We start from the raw sequence: 9,508 nt of genomic DNA, 5'->3' as shown, positions 1-9,508 counted from the left end.
CAAGGTAACATCAGGATTATTGGTGAAGTCCAGACAGGAAGATGAGTCCTAAAATTTCCAGTTCTTAAGGATGAACTCTCCCAGGGTAGCAAAATGAGAAGAGAAGGGGGTTCAAGCTTTGGACAGCTCCAATATTTAATGTCAGTGGGGCAGGAAGTAGATGGGCTCCAGGCTAGACATTTACAACAGGCCTCCTGTTTGCACTTCCTGAAACAGGAGATAGGTGGGCTCCAGGATAGATATTTACAACCAGCCTCCTGTTTGCACTTCGAAATAGGAATAACAACAGAAACAGGGTACGTACACTTTAAGATAACAGTCATGGCAGGAACAGAGAGGGGCTAAACCCTGTTTGAGTAAAAGATCAAGAGGTCCTATATTTCCCATCTTTGGGGCAAAGGAGACACCGTACATGCACAGAAAGGCTCCTTGGGGGTCAAAAAGAAGGGGTCACCACCCCAGAATAGGTGATGCCAAGGGCCCCCATAGGCCTCTGGGCTGGAATCCATCTTGGAAAAAAGTTGTGCATGCAAGTTGGGGAGGGTCCTATGACAGGTCAGGTGTGGAAAAAGAAACCAGATAATTGGCCAAAGGTAAACAAAGGCTGGGAAGAGCCACGCTGTATAAACGATTTAACCAACTCTTTACTCCTCCTCATTAGGGAGAACGCCCACACCCTTTCTCTCTGGGTGTGTTTTCTCTGCCTTGCTTCTGTCTTCACTAAACAAACTGTTTCTCTGTGTGCTCTCCCACTTGTTGTGCTGTGTCTCTAATAATAAACTTCATACCTGTTTTTACAGTTTTTGTCTCCCTGAGAAATGCATTTTTCAGTGGAGGCAAGAGCCACAGAAAATTTACTTCTAGTCTCCAGCCCTTGCTGGTCTAGTGGCTAGGATTCCTGGTTTTCATCCAGGCTACCCAGGTTCAATTCCTGGGCAGGGAACTAAGATCTTGCTTCAAGCCACCACTCACTGCTGCTGCTTCTCCAAGATCATCAGGATAAAGAAGGCAATGGAGGTCAAGAGTGATCACAGAGGTGGGTATTAGAAAGTGTTGGGTCTTGGAGACCAAGGAAAGTGTCCCAAGAAAGTGGAAGTCCACTTATCTGGTGCTGGGGAAATCAAGTAAGAGGAGGTCTGGAAATTTATTGTATTTAGTTACATCCAAGTCATTGGGGGATTTAGGAGAGTAAGAGGCAGAAGCCCAACTGGAGTGGGTTGTGAAAAATGAGTGGGAGGTGGGGGATGGGAAAAGCCAATACTAACAATTCTTATTTGGAGGAGGACAATACGATTATTCTTTATCCCTTTTATTGGTTTTCATTATAATGTTTACTGCAGTTTATTATATATATATATATATACATATTGTCATCTCTTCTTTATCTGTGGGTCTCCTTTCTCAAAACTGGAATCATAGGCTTCCCTGGTGGCGCAGACGTTGAGAGTCCGCCTGCCGATGCAGGGGACACGGGTTCGTGCCCCGGTCTGGGAAGATCCCACATGCCGTGGGGCGGCTGGGCCCGTGAGCCATGGCAGCTGAGCCTGCGCATCCGGAGCCTGTGCTCCGCAACGGGAGAGGCCACAACAGTGAGAGGCCCGCGTACCGCAAAAAAGAAAAAAAGAAAAAAAAAGAAACTGGAATCAAAGCTCTATGAGGCTGGCAACCAACACTGTCTTGTCCAGTCTGTGCAGTATACTGGACACTTGGAAATATTTTTGAATCAATTGATGAAAAAACCAATGCTAAACAAAAGGTTTACAGAAGTAGTTCATCCCCAAACAAAGATATATCTTGATCCAAGGACAAATTTGTGCTTCATTTCTTTGAACTTGAAAGAAATTTTAAGCTCTTTTGGTTAAATCTTGAGAATTGGACATTCAAGTTCCTCTCACCTCATGCCGCAAACCTCCCTGAAATGGGATAAGAAAGGCACAAAGAGAACAGGGGAAGAGACAATATCAGACAGGAGAAGACAACATCTTAACTGTAAAGCTGGTGGAGCTGAGAGAAGAGTGATTACTGACCTTGTCAATCCGAAAAAGCAAAACCTAAGGGTGAGAGCAGGAGCTGTGGGCAACAAGAAGCAATTCCTGAGGCACAACTTCGGGAAGATGTAGGAATTTCACAGCTCTAGTTTCCCGTGAAAGCAGAGGTGCAAGGAGAGGATGGATTAAAAGTTTTTGAAGAAGCTGAGATACCTGCAGTTAATTCCCCCCACAGCTGGTAACCAGGCAACTCCCAGGCCAGCCCATCATGCTGAGAGAAGACGGGGGAAAGGCCAAACCAGACAGATTCTGGCCTTGGGGACACCAAGCCCAAATGAGCAGAGAGCAGGCTCCATACTGAACACAGGGGCCTTTAGTGAAGACCTATATCCCAAGCAGTGAACCACCAGCCCCCTTTCCCCATTTGGTTCCCAGAAGACTGACAATCCACTCTCACCCCCCAGGAGGCAACTGACTCCCTCAAGAAAAAATACCCACAGGTGCTGACGTTTGAATGTGATTCAAAAAATTTGCCATTCTGCGTGCAGGAAAGCGCGGAGTCCTAACCACTGTCCTGCCAGGGAATTTCTGTGCTTCAAAAATTTAAGTCTGGATTCCCACTCAATTACCTCAAGGCCACTAGTTCCCACCTAGGTTCCAGAGTGGCCCACCAGCTTGTGGGTGTCTTGCTTTTAAATAGGAGTGCTCAGTTCAGGACTGTATACTGTATTTGAGGGAGACTTTGGACATGAACAAAAAATCAAAATAAAAAGTTAAAAAGAAGCAGGTGGGCGGCGCCGGCGGGAGCTCGCCCGTCGCAAGATGGCGGCGGCCATGTGGGCCGCAGGCCCTGGGCCGGTTCACATCCGGGCGGCCCGCGGTGGCGGCCGGCCCGTGGTCTCTCCTCGTGGTCACTCCCTCCGCCTCTCCCACCTTGCCCGGGATGGATCTGCCCGTGTGCCTGGGCACGGCAGAGCCCAGCAACGTCCAGGTCTTCCTGACCAAGTTGTGGACCTTCGTGAGCAACCAAGACACGGACGTTCTGGAGCCCGAGCAGGAACAGCGTCCACGTGCTCAACCAGAGCCCGTCTGCCAAAGAGGTGCCACCTAAGTCCTCCAAGCACAGCAGCACGGCCAGCTTCGTGGGGCAGCTCAACATGTGTGGCTTCCGGAAGGTGGTCCGCATTGAGCAGGGCAGCCTGGTCAAGCCAGAGGGGGACGACACCAAGTTCCAGCACCTGTGCTTCCTGCGCGGCCAGGAGCAGCCCCTGGTCAAGAGGAAAGTGACCAGCGTGTCCACTCTGTGGAGCGAGGACATAAAGATTCCCCAGGACAGGGTCACCAAGCTGCTGACCGACGTGCAGCAGATGAAGAGGAAGCAGGAGAGCATGGATTCCAAACTGCTGACCGTGAAGCAAGAGAACGAGGCCCTGTGCAGTGGAACTAGATCCGGGGGGTGAAGAGAAAGATCCCCCTGATGCTGTACGACAGCTATTCCATGCCCGGTACTCCCTGGAGCACATCCACGGCCCGGGCCCCTACTCGGCTCCGGCATGGCCTACAGCGGCCGCAGCTTCTGTTCCCCAGATGCTGTTGCCGGCTCGGGACCCTTCGTCTCTGACATCACTGAGCTACCCCAGTAGTCCCTTGGCCTCTCCAGGCAGGAACATAGACGACTAGAGGCCCCTGTCCAGTAGGACCCTGGTTCGAGTCAAGGAGGAGCCCCCCAGCCCACCTCGGAGCCCCCGGGCAGAGGATGCTGGTCCCGGGCACCCGTCCACCATGGTGGATACGCCCCTGTCCCCAACCACCCTCATTGACTCCATCCTGTGGGAGAGCCTGCGCCGGCTGCCTCGGCCACACCCTTCACAGACGCGGGGGCGGAAGGGGGTGACCCCTCTCGCCCCTGCCCACCTCGGCCCCACACCCCATCCCTCCCAGAAGTGCCTCAGCATAGCCCGCCTGGACAATTTGACTCGCGCTCCATAGATGTCTGGGGTCGCCTGCTTCTTCCCCTGCCCCTCCTCCTCTCTGCGTGTTTGAGTCCAGCCAGGGGACCGAGCTCAGGGACCACTTGGACGCCATGGACTCCAACCTGGGCGACCTGCAGACCAAGCCGACTAGCCACGGCTTCAGCGTGGACACCAGTGCCCTGCCGGACCTGTTCGGCCCCTCGGTGACATTGCCCGACAGGAGTCTGCCTGACCTTGACAGCAACCTGGCCCGCGAGACCCCCAGGCCTCGCGAGGCAGAGAGCAGCAGCCCTGACTTGGGGAAGCAGCTCCTGCTGGACCCGGGCTCCGTGGACGTGCGGGGCAGTGGTCTGCCGGTGCTCTTTTTTTTTTTTTTTTTTTGTGGTACGCGGGCCTCTCACTGTTGTGGCCTCTCCCGTTGCGGAGCACAGGCTCCGGACGCGCAGGCTCAGCGGCCATGGCTCACGGGCTCAGCTGCTCCGCGGCTCGTGGGATCTTCCCGGACTGGGGCACGAACCCGTGTTCCCTGCATCGGCAGGCGGACTCTCAACCACTGCGCCACCAGGGAAGCCCTGCCGGTGCTCTTAGAGCTGGGGGAGGGCTCCTGCTTCTCACAGGAGGACAACCACGCTGATGACCCCACCATCTCCCTGCTGATGGGCTCTGAGCCCCCCAAAGCAAGGGACCCCACTGTGTCCTAGAGGCCTGGGTCTTGGCGTGGCCCCCCAGACCAAGGGTCCGGCCCCGTGTGCCAAGGCTTGCTTGGGGCTTCATAGCCACACTTGGACTGACTAGTACACGGGTGTTCATAGAACTATATTTTGGATTTTTACATGAGAAACCCCCTTTCCCTTTCCATAGAGATATACAGATACATACGAGAACGGACGGGTGGATGGACAGACGGACAAGACAGGCAGAGATCTAAGAACAACGGGCTCTGTCTGTGGCAAAAAACAAACAACAACAAAATACAGAGCAAACAGAGGCAGAAAGAAGAGGGGAATGTCACATAAACTATAATAAACTTCCTCATAGATAAGCTAGAGTGTCTCTGAAAGAAGAACAGGATGCTGTGAAACATCAGCAAGGAGGTGCTGTAAGATGATCAACAGTATATGAGAAATAAAACCTTAAGGCCCATTTTAAGATCCAGACTTTTCTTCTTATGAGGGAAAGAAGCTACTGGTATTTAAAAAACAACAGTTGGCATTATTATCCTTAGCTCAACCAACCAAAAATGGTATGTATCTTCTTTTTGTGTCTTGAAAATGAAGGGAGTCTCTAAAGAAAGAAATGTATCTTTCTCTGAGAAATTACTGTTTGTTCTGGTTATTTAGGAATTGTATTGGTTTGACACTGCAATTAATTTACAAAGGAATTCTTCCTATTGAATAGGTAACATACTGCAAAATCCCACAGGGAGAAAGGTGCATCACTTGTTTTCTCGTTTTCTGCAGCCACCCAGTTCACCTCTCAGGAGCCAGACTCTTTTACTGGTTTCTCCTGCATCTTTCCAGATAGAGGCAATTTACTGTGAAGCCAACTACGCTTCTGCATCAGCGTCCTTTGCTTGCTTAGGCCCCTTCCCAGGCCTTATACCGAATTTTGTATTTGTACTTTTTGTATTCTTTTTCTTAAAAAGGGCCACCAGAATTGTACAAGTTTCAGAGCCCCTCAAACCTGAATCTGCTAGCTTCCAGAGACAGTGTCTTCATATACAAGCATGTATTTGCATATATTCTATAAAAATACATAAACAGTAGTATATCATATTCATTGTTCCCTGCCTTGCTTTTTTACACTTCATATCTTGAAATCAGTATTTACAAGAGTTGCCTCCTTTTTAACCATTGTGTTACATTCTATTGTAGGGATAATGGTACTTTTATGTAAACATTCATCTATTGATGAATAATTGAGTTATTTCCACTATTCTACCAATACACACGGTGCTGCAATGAATAACCTTGTATGTAATTCACAGTCAGAGTGACCATACCTGCAGGTGTCTGGGGTAGTCCTTACTTGTAACAGTGCTCCCTTAGATTCTCAAAAATGTCCAGTGTAGATGTATATTCTTTGAAGGAGAATCACTAGATTAAAGAATATGTAAATATTTAACTTCAATAGATATTATAAAATTGCTGTCTGTAGAGGTTGCACCGGTGTACCCTCCCATCAACGTGTGGACAGTACTAATTTCGTTCCCTGGCCCCTGCCAAATGAGAGTGTTATCAAACTTCTATATCTATATGATGGGCAAGAAATAGTGTGTCATTGTTATTTTAATTTACTTTTAAAAGTTAGTGAAATTAAGTGTATTTCTTTCAGTCAAGTGGTTGAAAATCTATTTGAATTTCCTTTCCTATAAATAATCTATGTCTTTGCTCATTTTCTATTGGTTGTCAATATTTTTCTTATTGATTTGAAAGAGATTTTTATATGTTGGGGAGTGCTGCCTGTTATTTAGAAATAACTTCAGGAAAGTAAAGGCTGGAGGTAAATATACACATACTTTATTTTAATCCATGCTTTTCAAACTGGTTTACACACATCCAAGGAAATACTTGTCAGTGTGGCAGGGAACAGAGTAGATGGTGTTTAATAGCATCAGCTCTGGAGCCAGACTGCCGTGTTCATGTTCCAGTTCTGCCTCTTGCTAACTAAGTAACTTTGGACAAATCTTTTAAATTTCATTGACTCAATTAACTATCCATAAAGTAGATAATAATCTCTACTTCACAAAGTTGGAGTTAAAGAGCCTATGCCAAGAAAAGATAGTTAGCTTGGAAAACCAAAATAAACAATAATTCTGGTCCTGTTATTTGGCTTTTTAAAAAGAATCATAAGGGGCTTCCCTGGTGGCGCAGTGGTTGAGAATCTGCCTGCTGATGCAGGGGACACAGGTTCGAGCCCTGGTCTGGGAAGATCCCACATGCCGCGGAGCAACTAGGCCTGTGAGCCACAACTATTCAGCCTGCGCGTCTGGAGCCTGTGCTCTGCAACGAGAGAGGCCACGACAGTGAGAGGCCTGCGCACCACGATGAAGAGTGGCCCCCGCTTGCCACAGCTAGAGAAAGCCCTTGCACAGAAACAAAGACCCAACACAGCAAAAATAAATAAATAAATTAATTAAAGTACCCTTAATTTAAAAACAAAAATCATAAGGACACACACAAAATTAAGGTAAAGTGATAAGAGTATGCCATGCAAATTTTGAACAAGAATCCAACTGGCACAGATAACTTCTTAACAGACTGTATCAGCTAATTGCTGTTTTTATTTATTTATTTTTGGTTTCAATTAATTAATTTATTTATTCATTTATGGCTGCGTTGGGTCTTCATTGCTGTGGGCTTTCTCTAGTTGTGGCGAGCAGGGGCTACTCTTCGTTGGGGTGCGGGCTTCTCATTGCAGTGACTTCTCTTGTTGCAGATCACGGGATCTAGGCACACAGGCTTCGGTAGTTGTGGCACGCGGATTCAGGAGTTGTGGCACATGGGCTTAGTTGCTCCGTGGCATGTGGGATCTTCCCGGACCAGGGCTTTAACCCATGTCCCCTACATTGGCAGGTGGATTCTTAACCACTGCGCCACAAGGGAAGTCCTAATTGCTGTTTTTTAAAAAAGAACAACAGGCCCCAAATGGAGTCATTTATGCTACGCCCCACCGAGACTTAGTACCTAACTTAATTGTACTTTCAACTTCTCCCAGGAGTGGAATTTTAAACCAATTAGTCTGAAAGTACCTGATCAACCCTAGTGAAGTAATCAGCTTGATAAGACCCCCTGCCTTCCCCTAACGCAAGGGGATCTTCCCTGGAACATTCACTTCCTTGTCTCATCCTCCTTCTGCTTTTAAAATCTTTCCATCTTGAACATCTCCTCAGAGCACAGTTCTCTTTGTTTTTTGGTGGGTTTTGTTTGTTTGTTTTTAAATAAATTTATTTATTTAATTTATTTATTTTTGGCTGCGTTGGGTCTTCGTTGCTGTGCGTGGGCTTTCTCTAGTTGCGGCGAGCAGGGGCTACTTTTCATTGCGGTGCGCAGGCTTCTCATTGCGGTGGCGACTCTTGCTGCAGAGCACGGGCTCTAGAGCGCAGGCTCAGTAGTTGTGGAGCACGGGCTTAGTTACTCCGCGGCATGTGGGATCTTCCAGGACCAGGAATCGAACCCGTGTCCCCTGCATTGGCAGGCGGGTTCCTAACCAGTGCACCACCAGGGAAGCCCCAGTTTCTTGATGGTGTTTTTTGGCCCTGCTGCATGGCTTGTGGGATCCTAGTTCCCTGACCAGGGATCGTACCCGGGCCCACGTCAGTGAAGTGCTGAGTCTTAACAACTGGACCACCAGGGAATTCCCTGAGCACACTCCTGTTTGTTAGATAGGATGCTGCCCAATTCATGAATCATTGAATAAAGCCAATTAGATATTCAAATTCTCTCTGTTCAGTTTGTTTTCTAACACTGTGTATCTCACTATCCCAATATTTTGTGTCTTAAGCATTTAATTAACTCACGCTTCTGTGGGTTGGCAGCATGGGCTGGGCTCCTGTATGGATTTCTTGTAATCTCAGCAAAGCTCACTCATATGTTTGTGATCAGCAGCTGGTCACTTGGACAGCTCTGCTTCTGAAGGTTGCCTGGGTGTTGCTGCGGTGATAAGAGGTGCCCGGGCCACAGGTCTTGTCATCCGGAAGACTAGCCTGAGGTTGTTGGCTGGCAGGGTTTCGGGATTGAGAGCAGAAGTGTGCAGGGCTTTCTGAGGCCTTGGCTGGCACAAGGTTGCTTCCACCTGGTTTTATTGACCTAAGCCAGTCACAAGGCCAATCCAGATTTCAGCAGTGCGGCAACAAGCTCCACCTTTTGATGGCGTAGCTGCCAAGAGCACATTGCAAAGAGCTCAGATAACAGGAAGTGGGGAGCATTGCAGCCGATTCCACACCTAGATAAATTTGAAGTTTGGGATACAGAGTGCAGGTGAGAGATAGCCAGCAATCATGGGGCTATACAAACCCACAAACGTCCCACAGAGCAAAAGTCAATCTGAACGTCTGTCACAGCCAGAGGAAACCAAAACCACTTCTGGTCTGTGCTGGTTAAGTAAAGCATTTCCTCCCCTGCATCTGGCACTGATGGGTATGGTGGGATGCTGCGGGAGTCTGGAAAGAAATTCACAAAGAAGAATCCGGCCACACTGTCTTTGTTCCCCAGCACAACTTTCCAAGTCAAGCCAGTGATGGCTGGCCGAGGGAAGAAACTTAATTTAAAATGAAGTGTGGAGGACTTTTTATAGAGAGATTGAGCAGATTCGCTCTGTGACCTTCCTGAGTATTGTTCAAAGGCAGAGAAAGAACTAGCTCCACAGGGCAGGTTTCCAGGGACAATGGGGGAAAAGGATAAAGCTATTATCTGATTACAACCTACAAGCCCACAGATTCAATGTACTGTTACAGAGATAAAAAAAATTATAGATTGCAGTAAGTGATATAAAGGAAATAAACAGCGTGAGAGAGAGTTAGAGCTATAGAGAGAGGGGTGGCATTGG

The 9,508-nt window shown here is 48.1% G+C and overlaps 1 pseudogene; it reads left to right on the top strand.

Annotated features, from left to right (window-relative positions):
- Positions 1 to 2,931: 2,931 nt before the first annotated feature.
- Positions 2,932 to 4,662, top strand: LOC132431572 (heat shock factor protein 1-like; annotated as a pseudogene).
- The last annotated feature ends 4,846 nt before the right edge of the window (positions 4,663 to 9,508 follow it).

The sequence above is a fragment of the Delphinus delphis genome, chromosome 10, assembly GCF_949987515.2.
Source record: "Delphinus delphis chromosome 10, mDelDel1.2, whole genome shotgun sequence".
In the NCBI taxonomy this organism is placed as follows: Eukaryota; Metazoa; Chordata; class Mammalia; order Artiodactyla; family Delphinidae; genus Delphinus; species Delphinus delphis.
Note: the sequence above shows the minus strand (reverse complement) of the source record. Positions and strands in the feature narration are given on the sequence as shown.